We start from the raw sequence: 13,767 nt of genomic DNA, 5'->3' as shown, positions 1-13,767 counted from the left end.
CAGTTAAATGGCAGATCATCAAGCCATATATTAGGTGACAGTAATGTTTACAGAATCTTCAGACCTCTTAAAAGCAATCAAAGTTACTTGTGCAGCTTTTGAATGTGCTGGACTTGTTTATTTTCTTCCACTCAAGTTCAAACTAAATGACAGCAAGTTTGGCTCCATGTCCAATTTAATGAATATTCAGTGTCCCCCACATTAAAATACATTTAACTGTAAAATGGAGCAGTACATATGCTGCAATTAAATACACCATTGCATCTCAGCCATCTTTCGGTGAAATGTCTGCAAGAGAATGTTGTTCCTTATATTTCACCAGGAAAAATTCATGAGAGAGGCAGGTACACTGCAACCCCATCCTGTTCCCCCTGGGATTGATTTCCTTCACCTAGTAACCATTGTAGTAGAAGCTCCTCCCTCACCCCCACTGTATTTCTCAATACAATTAGTTTAAGAAACTACAGAAACTCTAAAACACACCATAAGAGTTGAGATTATGTAAGAATAATAGGCATTTGAAAAGGAAACTGTCATGATTGTATTTTCAAGGAAAAGATTAAAAAACAAGGTGTCTGACAGAGGTTTGTTCAGCTCTTCAGTGAGAAGATTCAACATGGTTTGATAGCACACTTTTCTATTTATTTCTTAAATGAGTGATCTGAAATATTTACAACCAGACAGTACCTAATTTTAGGTTTTAAGTGCTTTAACAGCTCCATGAAATATGATCAGCAGCTGCAATGTGGAACTATGGTGAAGAAACTCCTTATAAAGGGGGCCTGTTTTTACTGAATGCTGTGTTCCTGCATCTCGCTCATAGAAAAAAAGAAAGATAATGAAAAACACGATAAATACTCACATTCTTAAAGTGCTTAACACCACTACATCTTGAAAAGGATTATCTCCCTTCTCCTTGAATGCTATATAAACAGTGTGAGTTTCCACTGGGTGAAATAAGTTTAATTTTATTATTTGAAACTAGAATGTGAACTTCCCAACAACTTAACTTTTTATAACAACTGTTATGGTTTTTCTACCATCCTACTTTTCTAAAAAATCTGGATGATTTAATTCCAGTGTTTAAAATTTTTTAAAAAATGAAATACCAAGCCACATAAATATATTTTTAGGCATGCCTTAAGTCATTGAGAGCTTGCAACAGAGACTGAAAACATGAAACTGGACATTGTACTTCCCATGGCCACGTAAAATTTATTTACACACCAAATCATCATATAAATAAAAATAAAAATTCTTAGAAATAATGGTGTGTTTTTTGCACCACGAGATCTTAAAGGAAAAAAGAGCAATTATAGCAAAATAACAAACCACTCATCTGCCAACTCCTCCACAAAAGAAACTTTAATCAGAAGATTATTTTTCAACCAGCTTCTAGAAATCCTCTAGAATTCCACATCTATAGTTCTCAATAAGAATGACTGCTCTTAAATCTATTTCAAATCTTAGATTTTTAAATTGCAAAACTTGAACATATTACTTAAAATAGTTATTAGCTAGGAATGTACAGAAAGAAATGACATTTTCATTTTGGAAAGGAGAAATTAAGTTTCTGTTATCCATTAAAATAAATATTAATAAAAAGGACTAGTCAAGTGCATGCTTTTATTTCAGTTATAACTGTGAAGCAACCTCTAATTATGATGCTAAAAATGTCGACAGATACTATTTTCAGTTAATTTACAAAGGAAATAAGGCTTTTGTTAACCAAGTTGATGTCAGACTTTCCCTTATTGTGAAAAACAAGGATATACCCCTAATAATCTGGGGGGGGGGACGGTTTCAGCTAATTTAATTATGTTATTTTCAAAGCTATAACTGTCAAAGGTTTTAACTTGTTTGTAGAGCCATTGCAAAAAAAATTGGTTTAACTTTGAATGACTTACAACTTTTAATCAGGTGGAACAAACTATTTTTATGGTTTATAATCAACAATAAAAGTGAGTGTAGTTCTATCTGCGTTTGGTATTGTTGCCATAAAAATCCGACTCTGGCAGTCTAGCTCTACACAAAACAGTTTGTCTCTTGTTACTATTGCTTTTTATTTCTTGAGATAATTTTAATTAAAAAAAAAATACGCAAACGCCTTTGAATGCAGTCTCCTTTAAGAGACGCCCCGGACATGTGTCAAATAGTTTGTTTCAAGATTCTCTCCCCTTCTCCTTTTCTAGCTTTTGGTTCTTCATGCAAAATCTTGCCAAAAATATTTGAAAAGAAAAGAAAAAGGCAATGTTTTTCCTTCAAATCACGCTCTACCGGGGAAAGGTTATCCAGTACAATTCCCGTCCTGAGGAAGTAGTAAAAATAAAAACAAAAAACAACCCAACAAACAAAACCTCATCAACTTCTAATACCGCCCATCGCCTACGTATAAATGAAATTTCAGAAGCTGTCGAGGCGGAGACCGCGGTTGTCAGAGGTGCCTAACACTCCCCCCCCAAGTCGCTCCGGAGCCCGCACCGAAACGGACAAGCGCCCGAGGGTGCAAACAGTGGCGGCCGGTGGGAAGCACAAATTGCCATATTCGAGAAGATCTATTTCGCTCCATCAATTACGGGGAGCCCAGGGTGCCAAGCCAGAATGGGTAAGGGAGAAAGAAAACTGTTAAGTATGAGCTCTTAATGTGAAACCTAACCTGTTGGTTCTCTTAGGTATCAGATTTTGGAAGTGTCTGCAATGACAGCCAGGAAAGCAAATGAATGGCCCAGGGCCCACTGGGTTTGAACACGAGACTCCTGTTACCTCCTCACAGATCAAGTACACACAACACACACGCACACGGAGGTGCTCCACGTGGAACTGCTCGGAAACCAAAACACCCGCGCCGGCGCCCTCTCGCAGCCCGGCTCGAAGGGCACTGGACCTGCACCTTTCCTCCACTGCCCTGCGACTGCGATTCATGAATGACTCGCTCGGCCCCGCTCGGCGGCCGAAGGAAAAGCGAGGAGGGCGAGGGGAGGGAAGAAGGGCCCCAAACATGCCCACGCGCGCGAGCGCACTCGCCCGCCGAGCAAACGCCACCGGCTTTGCAGCGGTCAAGGGCAGGGGAGAGAGTCCTGGTGACAGGAGAGACAGTGTGCGGAGCCACAGAACCGCCGCCCCCCCCCCAAGTCAGTCGGGGAGAAATAACAGAAATTAAACTGCGCCCCCGGGCTCGGCCACCGCCCTGCGGGGCTCCCTCCGCACCTCGCCGTTAGGAGGGTTGAATTAAACCCACCCGCACGCACACACATCTTGAAAACGCTGCTCCACGAAAAGTACCGCTGCAGCGTGGCGCAGAATAAAAGCAAGCGCCGCCGCGTTTACTTCCAAAGCCCTCAAAACAAAACTAAGACCGCGAGTCGTTGCAGGTCCCACAACCGCTCCGGTCCCAACCCGCGAAAAGAGCGAAAACCTGCTGGCCGCGGTCAGGTCCCCGCGTTGGAGAAGTTCTAACCCCTCCACGGCATCCGCACCCCAAGCCAATGGACGCGACTCCTCCGACAGGGCGCCTCTAATTTCGTGGACCCAGGAGACCGTCGGTCCAAGCACCTAACGACGATTAAAGTGGGATCTCCGCAGTTCCAAAGCCCCGTGCGTGCCGGGAGATCCGAGAGCCAGCCCGCACCCAGCAGGGAGCAAAGTCCGGGCACCCGGGCCTCCGGGGCTCCGGGGACAGCATCCTCACACCCGGATCACCTACGGGATCACCGGGAAATAATGACTGTCACAGGCAGGATGCGGGGGAGAGCCTGGGGGCGCGCTCCTCCGCGAGGCGGGGCCGGGGCAGGACTGCGCGCGGCACACAGAGGCGCCGCGACCCTGTCCCGCGCTGCGGGCAGGCTCCGAGCGGCCGCGGGGAAGAACCGGGCTGCGGTCGTCCAAGCGCCCCCGGGAGTGCGGCGCCACCCGCCGTCCCGCCGCGCGTCCCCCGTGCCCAACGCCCGGTGCCCCGGTCAGCTGCACACTCAGTCCCGGGTCAGAGCTTGGGGCTCCCCCGACTCGGCCCCGCAGACTCCTCGGCAGGGGTCGGAAGGAGGGGACACTCACCTCCCTCCTCCCTGACGCCTCGAGAGACCAAAGTGAAGTTCAAGGGCCCGGCCCCGCCGCGGACGCGTGCGTCGGTTTCTAGGTCCTTATTCTCGTTCCTGCCGGTGGCGAAGTTGCCCCTTCGCCCAGCGCCTCTGGCGAAAACAGGACATACCCTTCGGTCACCCCCCAACAAATCGCGCCCACAAGTGGGGGAGAAACGGGGCGGGGGGAGAAGCCGGCTCGAGGGGGAGGAGGAAGAGAGAGGAGCCAAAGCTCCTGCCGACTGGGCAGGGGGGAAAGAAGAAAAGAAAAAGGGAGCGCGCGTCCAGCCACGGCGCCGCCGTCACACCCCGGCGTTCACCCTGCTCGTCCCCTTCTCGACTGGGGGCGACAGCTTCACGTGGACCAGGGGGCAGTTCGGCGCGGGCCGAGCGGCCGGAGGAGCGCCGCGCCGCGGGCGGCCTGGCACTTGCGCGCGGGCTGCGGGGGGAGGCCGGCGGGGGGAGCGCGCGGCCGCCGGGGGCGCCGAGTGCGGGTCGCTCCGAGACCGCTCCCTGGGCTTTGACCTCGGGCGACTGCCTGCTGTCATCAGTTGCGGCCTCGCGTGGGGCCCGCCCGCGGCCTCCGAGCCTGGAGCGTCCCGGGTGGCGCCGCGGTAATCTCCGCGCGGTCCGCGCCGCCTCCACCCCGCCTCCGCCCGGCCCGGCGCCCGCCGCGGCGGCCTCCCGGCCGAGGGGTGGGACCCGCGGCCGCGCTCCGCTGCCGGGACCCGGGAATCCGCTTCCCCCACCTGCTTCCTCCGCGCAGTCCCCGGGGTCTGCTCTAAACCTGGGCTCTGCCGAGTGACGAGCTGCGGGTCCACGGCGCGCCCCCCCCCCCCCCCCCCCCCCGCCATGCTCTTTTCCACTTACCCCAAGGGAGAGGACACGAAGGTACTTCGCCTGCTCGCAACAACGTAAAATCAAAACTAACCCACACCAGACTGGGGAGCTTTCTGGCGGGAGGAAATCCCTTTTCCGTGGAAATGAATGCTAGGAAGGAGGAAGCCGCCTGGGGATAGACTGCCCGGGGAGGGCCTGGGCCCCTTCCAGCGCTGGGCGCAGGTACAGGCATCCCTCCCAGACGCCAAAGGTCAGGCAGCGACGACTGACTTCCAAGGCAGCGTCAGAGCTTCCCCAGGCACACCGCTGAAATGCCATTTCGGGCCTAAGCCTTGTGCGCATGCATTATGCCCCTACACAGGATCAAATATTCTATATGCGCACGTGCGTATAGAACGGTCGGGGGCCACAGCCAAGCAGACGGAATAAACAAGCCATTAATTTTGTGTCCCTTTCATCACCTCTTCCTAAATCCCACTGTCTATTTTAGAAGCTTTGATGGTCACAATAATAATAAGTGTTTAAGTTGATTGTAAATATTCTGAGTGTCAGTCATTGTACTGGCCAGTTATGATACATGGGAGTTCATTTATTTTTCACAACCCTAAGAAAAGAAGTGGATATTGTTATTAAGCTCATATAACAGATAAGGAAACTGAGGCCCAAATAAATGGAAGTAACTTTCCTTTTTGTGTGTGTGTGTGGTCTCTAACCACAAAGCTTATGCTTCAGCAAGCAACCACCATACTGCCTCAGCTGTGGCCTAGGAGAAGACAGCTCCATGGTGGAAACCACCCCCGTCCAAAGCAAGTTTAGTTTTCATATGTTATCAACCAAATTCCGTTGTAAGTTCAGAAAAAGATTTCATCCTCTGCTTGGTTGGGTCTTTCGCAACTATCGTGAACAAAGTCAAGTCCAAAAGCCGAACTCAATATTGAATACTGTAGTTACAATCTCTTTTTTAATTAGTGGAGCATTATTAACAATCATTAGGAGGCAATGGGAAAGGTGGGGTTGTAAATTTAAACTGATAAGGGTGCACCTTGTCACTCTCATCACTCACTGGGTGTTCTTTCCTGAAGTTATGTTTTGGAGACCAGGAGCTGCCAGGCATAATGTTTCCTTTTCTGGTTCTCAAGGCAGAAAGAGTTCTAGTAGGAAGGCGATTTGGAGCATGGTCTAGAGCACATTCTGATCTAAAGGGGAATGCCAGTTCATATACACTTAAGAGGTAAATATCAATGGGCAGATGTAATTAACTTTCTAGATAGTATTTTCCTATTTTACAGGTGAGAAACTAAAGGGCTCAGCATTTTGAGCAAAGTGCTAATAGCAGAGCTGAGATTCAAACCAGTCTCTGCTCAACCCACAGTCTACCCTTAGTCACCATGCAGCTATGACTATTAGTTGTAGTAATAAAAAAAAAGTCATTCTTTTTACTACAGTATGTAAGTTACAGACAGAATATGCAGTCTAAATGTATTATGAATCATTCCGTGTCTAAGAATGCTCTGTGGCTTTTTTTTCAGTAAATATCACATGCGAGTTGAGTACCATGCTGAACTTAATATTTTCAGGCCACAAGTTTTTAAAGTCCTTTTCTGATATAATATGGCATGTGCTTGTTTTACCTATAAAGAAAGGTGGGAAGATGCATAGTTTGGATAAAATGAAAATTCACACATTAGTACAGGATATTATTAGCACAAATATTGTTTTTAAAATAAGTTTCTTTGCTCCCCTTTAAAATCAGATTTTCAGCAATGCTGACCTTGATTTCAAGTTTGCTTTGTTCCCACTTTTTTTTTTTTTTTTTTTTTTTGAGGTACCAGAGCCGGGGATTGAACCCAGGATGTCATATGCAGGAAGCCCACTCAACCACTGACCACATCTTATCCCCTGAATTGGTGTTTTCATTTGTATGGTTATTGTTTGTTTTTGTTTTCAGGAGCTACTTGGAACCCAACTGGACACCTCCCATGTGAGAAGCAGGCGTTCAACTGCTTGAACCACATCCACTCCTCCACGCAGATTTTTATAAACCTATGTAAGAATCCATTTGTAGAAGTTATCCAAAAACTCAAAATTGCATGCCAATATCAGTTATTTACCTTCTTACTACCCTCTAATAGGTTCCTCAAACATATGAACATGTATTAAATGGATACATTAAGAGTGAAATAAAACATCATATTTTCAGTCTACATTTGAAATAAGTTGAGCATAGAAATCAAAGAATTTTAAGGTGTTTAGGCAAATATGTGTTGTTTAAACTTGTAGCATTATTTCCAGTATTTCTGATCAGTACCACCTTTATAATAATCATATAACCTGAAATATTATTGAATTAACTTGTGTTTTTAAATAAACTATTTTTCAAATGTTTGTGTGATTAAGGAAATTTTATATCACCATAAGGAAAACCAATAAAACTTGCCATGAATAGAAAATGATCTTGTAAATGAATTTGTGCTATTGAAATAAAAGTTGTTCATTCTATACCACCTAAAATGATCTTACACACCAGTCTGAGAAAAACTGGTTTAAAGCATTACATTCTGTATGTCACTTGGGCTCTCCAAAGCATATTTTCACATTTTCCCTTCACAGTCCTAGAGAGAAATGTTGAATCCAAGATAATTTTAGGTGCTAGTTTTAAAATTCTGTTTATTCAATTATTGAACGCCCTGTCTTAAATATACTACTAGTATCACTTAAAAATGTGCATTTGAAGTACTTAAGAAATCATGTAGTTACAGTGTGCCAAAAGAAACACAGTGTGAAGTGCAAATAGGGAAAGTAATTACATTTAACTTCATTAGAATATAAAATAACGTGAGTTAGTGGGAATTCACAGTAAAACCAAAATATAATGCCTCCGAAGAAAGAAATGTAGGACTTTCCAAGTAGTCCAATGATACCGCACAAAATACCTGGAACAATGCTTTCAACGTGGGATCAGAAGCATCGTAAGTTGAGGTGTCTTTTTAAAATTATTTAGGATTTATTGTTTTTCTTACTATCAAGGCAATACACACTACTGGCAAAATTCAGACAATTCTTAAGCACACGATTAAAAGGTAAATAATCCTCCTGAAAGATTGTGCCAATTACTCATTACCTCCCCCTGACTTTCTGCCCCACTCCTTTCCCCTCATAGGTCCACTGTCTCTTAAGCCTTAAACCCCTGAACTAGAAACTTTATTGGTATACTATCGTCATGAAGTGGTGGCATCTATTGGCCTAGAGTGGGTACTGCAACAAAGTTCTACAAGACAAGAGCTTCAAGAATGCAAGGTAAGAGAGACCTGGAGAAATTCGAAGAGACTGAGGACAAGTGGGGAAATTCTGAAGTCAGAACTCTGCCAAATTCTGAGTGATTTAGAAACACTGACATGTATGAATTAAGTCATTGGGATATCCATAAATATTCAACTTAATCAGAGAAAGGACATTTGGGAGAGAGAAGAAAACCATTTTGCCTTACAGTGAAAAATCAGTGGAAATACAAGATTCACTTATTAGCAATTCCCTTAACCAATTCTCCTGGGGCATGGTGCATCTGTAGTTATCATCTACTATTTGTTTATTTTTCAAATGTGCATGGCACAGTTTTGGCATTGGGTTTTGTGTAAGTCAGGTTAAACAAACACAGCCCTCTAGGAGCTCATAATCTAAAACACAATTTTTATTTTAATTCCATTTAAAAGCAGCCTTAAGGACAAAAACCATGCCATCACTTTAGTAATAACAGACTTTAGGGTAAAAAAAATTTTTTTTAATAAAAGAGGAATCAGACACATTCACCAAAAGAAAACAGGACTGGATGTCTGTAAAAATAATCCCAAAATTGAGAGCGGATGTGGCTCAAGCAGTGGAGTATCTCCTTCCTACGTGGGAGGTCCCAGGTTCAGACCCCATGCCACTAAAAACAAAAAATCAAAACAACAAGCAAAACAAATGAAAAAACAACTCAGGGGAGGCTATGTGGCTCAGTCGTTGAGTGCCAGCTCCCCATATACGAGGCCCATGGTTCAATCCCCAGACATAGTACCTCAAAAAATTTTTAAAAAATTAAAAATCCCCCAATCTCCTTTTGGTGTACCCTTGAACTCCACCTAGAAGTATGCAAAATTGTTGAAAAACAAAGTCATTCATGTTGTATAGTAAAGTCTAAGTCAAGCCCTTTGAGCTTTGGAATAAAGAACTTTTAGGGGCCAGCATCAAAATAAAGTAAGCTTAACACTGTTTTGTTTTGTTTTGTTTTGTTTTGTTTTTAGAGTAGGCAGGGGAGTAAAGAGTTTATTAAGAAACAAGAAACTAGAAAAGTATACAGCCCATGCCATGGCATGGACCACTGGCATACTGCGGAGTGAATAGCTCTGTGAGTATTTTTAAAGAAGCTTTAGATTACATAAATGTTACATAGAAAATATAGGGGATTCCCATATACTCCACTCCCTCCCCCTCCCACACTTTCCTTCATTAACAACATCTGTCATTAGTTACAATAGATGAACACTTATTTGTTACAGTTGATAGACATATATTGAAGCATTGCTTCTAATTGTGGGCTATAGTTTACATTGTAGTTTACACTCTGTCCTGCACAATTTTACAGGTTTTGACAAAATGTACAATGACCTGTATCCGTCATTGCGTTGTCATGCAGAATAATTACGTCCCAAAAATGCTCCATGTTACACCTACTCTTCCCTCTCCTTCCCCTCAGAACCTCTGGTGACCACTGCCTTTACATCAACGTTACAAGTTCTTCTACTGCTAGAATAATAAATCTACTTTAGTCTATAGTTGCATCCCCCTCCTCTTCATTCCTCAATCTTGAGGATTTTGGGATGCTGATACCCACTGTTTCCAATTGAGAGGGGACTAAGGTCTCATGGGGCTGATGGATGGAACTGTCTTGCTTGCAGTTGTAGACACGCTCTGTCTTTGGGGGATGGGTATTGTCCATCATCATCCTTTTGTTGGTTGTCCTTGGCGGGGTGTTTCAACTCTGCTGAGATTCAGGATTCAGCCCACATATGAACAGACTGAAAAGTTAAGTCTCTGGGACATATATTTAACTACTATAGCGCAAATTATAGGTGCAAATAAAAGGGGCAGACTGGCTATGGGTTTAACACTTCTTGTTTTTTTGTTTTTTAGGAAGTACCAGGGATTGAACCTAGGACCTTGCACATGGGAAGCAGGTGCTCAACCACTGAGCTACATCAGTCCCCAGTGAGAGCTGGTTTTTTCATTTGTTTGTTTTGTTTGTTTTTTAGAAGGTACTAGGGATTGAACCTGGGAATCTAAAGCCCTGTGCTGCTGATTTTCTAAAGTCTATAAACAAATACACTTTCAGAGTTATTTTATGCACATAGATCAAGCTGCAAAAGATTTTACTAGTTTTTGAAATGGAGAAATCAGATCTACAGGGGACCTGTTGGGTTTTTCTTTTCGGCTGGGTGCTGGGCTAAGCGTCCTCATTCTTGGCAGAGCCTCTAAAGAAAAGGAAATGCACATTCTCTGGGAGACAGCTTCATTATATTTACTTTCAAATTCCCTCTTGATTTTTTTTTTTCCTCAAGTTAAATCCTTTTAGTATCATATTATGCAATTCTAGTCTATCTTTCATGTTTACACCCAAACTTCAAATGTTTATAAACAGGTATCATACCCACTTTTAGTCATATGTTCACCATGTTAAACAAATGAAAGGTCTTTTAATCGTGTTTCATTTCAGTCTCTCCAAGTCCTTAATCATTCTTACTGCCTGTCTCTGAACTATTTCCAGTTTCCTGGATGCTCATTTTTGTTAGTGATATCCGACATTGAATGCATTGTTAGCATACTAGTCCTATTTTCTTTTTTTCTTCTGTGGTATTATGTTTTTGTTTCACTGCTAATTCCTGCTGACTCCTGCTACTTTATATTCTAACAAACTTACATATAATTACTTTCTTTATTTGCACCTCTATTTATTGTTTCTTTTGGCATACTATAACTGTCTAGATTTCTTAAATATTTCAAATGCACCTTTTTGAATAATAGCAGTCAAATTTGAAAAATATAATTTTTCTGTCCCTTGGATTTCATTGGCTTATAATCATTTACACTTCAAAATAGGAAAGATGCAATTAATCTCTTTTTATATAACTCTTTGTTATATACGCTTATGATGTTTTCTGGCTTATGAAAAATGACCACAAATATTTGAAAATCCCTCAGTATACAATGGTTGGTGGTGGAAAGAATTTAATTTTATGAAGGGAAAATCCATTGGTAATGCATTTGTCATAGTTCTCTCCAATATCCATTTGTCATAAAATCTCAAACTTAGGAAAATTGCTAAATTGCAATAATCTACTTCAACTGAATATTTTTAGTGAAAATATCTTGTATTACCAAAAAGTCTAAAGAAAGCTCTGTAATATCTGTTACTTCCACTGTATTTCAGGGCACAAAACTTTAGAAACATTCTTTTCAGTTTCATGCATATATTCTCATTCCTTCTCCCCATTACACATACACATTGAAATAACCTTTCCTGTTCCCTTGATTCCTTTACTTTACTACAAACCTTCTCAATAAAACCCTCTCAGCACATCTACTTCTTGATTCTCAGCTGTCCTGGAAATATGGCTTCTGCTCTCATCACTTTACTGAGTCAGCCTCTTTAGGGTCATCAGTGGTCTCCTAAAAGTCATTTCTTAGTCTTCATCATGCTGGATCTCCAGGAAGCATTTGGTGTTATTTACAGCACCAAACATCACTTTTGACTTACATGATTCTGTTCTTATTCTTCAGCTCCTACTTCTCTAGTTCCTACAGAGCTTCCTGAAAAACAGACACGGTCCCTCTTCTCCTTCCTCACTATTAACACTCTCCTTTGACAATTTCATTCACCTCCATAATCTCTTCTTTCACTTTTAAATCAGTGACTGAAGGACGGAAACTTCCTACCCAGATAGCAGGGCATCATCATCCGTGGGCTTAGCAAGCTGTTGACTTCGCAAACTGAGCATCCTCGAAGCTGAATGCATCACACTAGCCTCATGTCCGCTCCCGCCAGCTCCTCTTCTGAACTTAATTGTGCTAATGGCAGCACTTCATCAACGCTGGACTCTGAAACCATCCATTTTGCCTCTCTCTCTTAGCTTTAATCTGCAATAGGTCAACAGGTCAAGGTCAGGTCTCTTCATCTATCCGTCCATTTTTTTATCATTGTTGCCTTCTTAGATTAGGTTCTGCATCTTCCTCTTCTATCATTATTTGGCTCTCCCTCTTCTAGGCTCTTCTCTGCCATTCAATTCGACACAGACGTCAATTTTATTTTCCTCTAACCTGCTGCTCTTCAATCAGTTAAAAATCTCCAATGGGGTCCAAATACCTATTTAATAAAGTCAAATGATATTAACCCAGGCCAGACAACTGGCCAGTGCAAACTAGGCTAGCAAGAGTCACCTACCTTCCTTCCCCTCATCTTACTGTGGTTTGTATCTAGCAGATCCTTGATAAATATTTTCTCCAAAAAATAATCTGTGATTAAATGAAGGATGACCAAATATTCCAATTTATAACCTGATTGCAATAGACCTGAAGGAGAACCTGCCCCTGAGTGTTTCATTTGGTTTGGGGAGCTGCCTACTCATGTAGGATCCCCTTCGAGCAGTTTGAAATTCCCTCTGGGCCAAAGACAACCTCTCTTGTAGTCTGTATTTTACTATTCCACCTTAGCAGAGATGAAATGTTCTGCCTGGGCCCCACAGTTCTGGATCCACAATGAACAATCCCAGCTTTATAATATAATTTCAAAAGCAACTGATGAACTCAATAAGAAGCAGAGAGCTTAGATGTGGCAAATGGCTTAGATAGGGAGCTTGAAGGTGACAGACTGGGATAGGAAAGCTTTCGTGCACTGGAGAGGGAGGACATGATTAGAAAAAAAGGGAGAAGGGAGAGGACTGGCTGGCAGACTTTTTTTCTTCTCTAGTCATAGTGCCTCACACTGTGTTGGAGATACAATAAGCAGTTATGATTAGCGCGTGGAACGAAATGGACTAATTCCAGCTCCATTTCTCCTGTTAACCTGGTTTTAACTTTGGATAAGTTAGTTGACTTCTCTGAGCTTTAATTACCCCAGCTGAAATGAGAGGATGAGCCCAAAAGCATATTTCAAGATGAAATGAGATAGTGCACATGAAAAAAATTTTGTGTTCTCTAAAGTGCAATCCACAGGTGCATGGTGAAATCTTAGCGGGGGCCTTTGAGCTGTTGCTCCTCAATTTGGTGTCATTTTAATCTTTTAGAGGTCAAAAGGCAGTGGCATTTTTCTTATTAAAACCTTCGATAAAGGTGGCAATCTATATTATGAGAATAGACCTTTTGTCACCAGGGGAAACAGTGGAGCTCTAATAATTTTAAATTAGACAACAACAACAACAAAAAAGGAATGCATAAACATTTAAAGAATTTATTTCCCAAATTAACCAAAAGGTTGTTCTTAACTGCCAGGACTTGAAAACACCAAGAAAAGCAACCCCGAGCATTTCAAGGGCCTGGTGCCATCGCCTAGTTTTCATTCTGCTTCAGGCTATCAAGTTCCTAAAACCTGCTTCTTTCACTGGCATATCCTTTTCTCAGTCCTCTTCCTCACCGACTGCATTCCTTGATGAACGACCTTGCTGACAAGCCCTGGCTGGCGCTCTCGCCCCCCTTGGCGCCTGAAGCTCTGCCCTGGTCGGTGTCACCTCTGTCACCTCTGCCTCTCTGCCCGCTCCTTCTTTGTCATCCCTTCGTTGAGTCCCCTGTTGTCACTTAAATGTGGATGTTCCTTAGCTTTCTGCTC

At 43.1% G+C, this 13,767-nt stretch overlaps 1 protein-coding gene across 21 annotated transcripts in view; it reads right to left on the bottom strand.

Annotated features, from left to right (window-relative positions):
* Positions 1 to 5,018, bottom strand: part of EYA4 (EYA transcriptional coactivator and phosphatase 4) — a 271,160-nt gene extending 266,142 nt beyond the window's left edge. For 11 of the 21 annotated variants that reach the window (XM_058307488.2, XM_058307483.2, XM_058307494.2 and 8 more), the window contains exon 1: positions 4,051 to 4,622. The gene's annotated coding sequence lies outside the window, so the exon portion shown is untranslated. Of the gene's footprint in view, positions 1 to 3,415; positions 3,902 to 4,050; positions 4,623 to 4,822; positions 4,923 to 4,943 lie in introns of those variants that run through there. The other 10 variants (XM_058307490.1, XM_058307500.1, XM_071218667.1 and 7 more) reach the window with 9 other exon arrangements.
* Positions 5,019 to 13,767: the final 8,749 nt, after the last annotated feature.

Source organism: Dasypus novemcinctus, chromosome 11, assembly GCF_030445035.2.
Source record: "Dasypus novemcinctus isolate mDasNov1 chromosome 11, mDasNov1.1.hap2, whole genome shotgun sequence".
In the NCBI taxonomy this organism is placed as follows: Eukaryota; Metazoa; Chordata; class Mammalia; order Cingulata; family Dasypodidae; genus Dasypus; species Dasypus novemcinctus.
Note: the sequence above shows the minus strand (reverse complement) of the source record. Positions and strands in the feature narration are given on the sequence as shown.